We start from the raw sequence: 2,269 nt of genomic DNA, 5'->3' as shown, positions 1-2,269 counted from the left end.
CAGAGGGGACAGGGCAGCACCAGGAGGGCTCGGCAGCCACAGCAGGGGCTGCGCCGGCATCTGGCAGGATCCAGGTCTTTGTGGGACAAAGGACCTTAGAGAAGCGACGGGGACACAGGCTGTCCGCTGCAGCAGCAGTGAATTCACCAAGACGACGAGTTGAGCACAGAGTGTGAGACACGGATTTGCAATGAGGAGTCATTTCCCATGAGCGTGTATACATGACTGAGTATTGTATATTGAAGGGAGTAGAGCACAGTCATTGAAGACAGGGGGTTGAAGCAGACGTCCTGGCTCTAGCACTGTTGTGAAAACACGGGCAGGTTCCCTAACTTTTGTGGATTCCTCTGTGTTTGAATGGGAAGGTGGTACCCATCTCCCGGGCTGTGTGTGATCATCGAATGAGACACGTGTAAGGAGCCCTGCACACCACAGACACGCAATACACACTGGCTATCATCAACCAGTTATCACACACGTTCCCAGGCCCAGGTCATTGTCAGAACCTTCCTCCCCATCTCTATTCCTGTGTACGGACTCTGTAGTTTTCTGTAATGACCAGATGGCTGCCCCTTCTCTGATTATCTTCTCCTCATACCCCAACAGGACAAGTGCACTTTTCCTTGCTGTGGGAGTAAGGGCAGAGGAAGCTGCAGCGAGGTCTCCGAATGCAGGTGAGACTGGACCTTAGCCTTGCCCAGGTTTTTGACATCGAAGAGAGAAAAAGGTTAAGTCCAAGCAAAAGCAAAAGCAAATCAGCTTTTATTGCAAAGCAGACGCGCAGGCTCGGGGGTGGGAGTGCAGGCGGACTCAGAAGCGCCAGTCGGGCCCAGTGTGGTTTGGGGTTTCTGCCTTTGCTGGTTTATTAAATTAAGGGGTGGAGTAAGCATAACAATTTCTGGGAAGAGGTGGAGATTTCCTGGAACTTGAATGGGGTGGGTACCACGCAGTTTTGTACCAAACACGGGCATACATGGAACTGCTGTGGCGCGGGTGGGTGTGGGGTTTAGTGAGACAAGGAGGGTATGATTGAGTGTGAGGCGAAACGTGAGCCCGACCCAGCACTGAGTTAGATCTTACTGGTCTTAGACGGATTGGCCACTTCCTGTTTGTCAGGGTCCTGTGGGCCCGTCGCCTCCCCCTGTCCCTGCAGCTGGTTTCAGCAGCTCCTTCTGTGTCTGTCATGTGAACCTGCTGCCTGGAGTTCTTGTTTCTTCTGTGACCTCCCAGTATTCCCATCTCAGTATGGCCCGCTGTCAGCTGGCTGCTCGTGACTTGCCGAGGTTAAGTTTTGTTTGTGTCTAACAGAAGCGCCCATCTGATACGACCCCAGTTCAGTTTCCCACAGCTTGCAGTTTAAGGGGGGTGACAGCCGTTCTCAAGGCCTCGTAGGTATTGTTTGCCCAGGACTGTTTCAGGGCTGGATTTTGTTTTAATTTTGCTTTTATATCCACCAGCCCCACCCCATCAAGAAATACACACATTTAGTGCTGGAGGTTCCCTCCATCCAACCCTGGGTTTCCTTCTTCCTTTTGGTGAAGAAGGAAAAAGAAAAAACAAGACAGGCCCTCGCCCAGCCGAGTCAGCACTGCGTTCATTTCCCTAAGCCCCATTTCCTCAGGACGGCTTCCTCCCCTCACTGAGTTGCAGTGGCAACCAAGTCAGCTCTGCTCAGGAACCGCTCTGGACAGCAAACTGGCCCGTGCTGAGTCTTGTCCAAGACCAGGGGAGGGCGGGGAAGATTAGAAGCAGAGAGCTCTCAGCCCACGCCGGAATCCTTAGGAAGGGCTGGGCTGGGGGACCGAGGGAAAACTCTCCCCGCAAAACAAAGATAATCTGTGATTTAATAACAGGCCCAGCTGGGTTCAGAGGTGACAGCGGGAAGCCGTGTACCCTGAGACCAGCCTGCAGAGGTCAGAGGCAACATGGAGGTGTCTCAAGGATCAGTGCTGAGGGTCCCGCCCCCGTGCCCCGTCAAAGAACACCCTCCACTGCCCATCTGAGAGTGCCCAAGCCTAGCATGCCCCTTTGCATGGTAGTTGTACTCAATGCTGTGGAGTTTGAGAAATTATTTTTAACCTTTAAATACACCCACAGGTAAGCTATAAGGGAGAATGCAGAAACCACGGGCATTTTTAAAACATAAGGAGTTTTAATGTTAAGGAGTTGAAGGAGCAATGTCAAAGAAACGTTGGCCTTGGAATCAAATCCTGAGCTTCCTGCTTGATGGTTTTGGGCAGCTCTCACTGTCTGGATTTTACTTTCTTCT

This window comes from Mandrillus leucophaeus, unplaced genomic scaffold (genome assembly GCF_000951045.1).
Source record: "Mandrillus leucophaeus isolate KB7577 unplaced genomic scaffold, Mleu.le_1.0 Scaffold2, whole genome shotgun sequence".
Lineage (NCBI taxonomy): Eukaryota > Metazoa > Chordata > Mammalia > Primates > Cercopithecidae > Mandrillus > Mandrillus leucophaeus.
Note: the sequence above shows the minus strand (reverse complement) of the source record.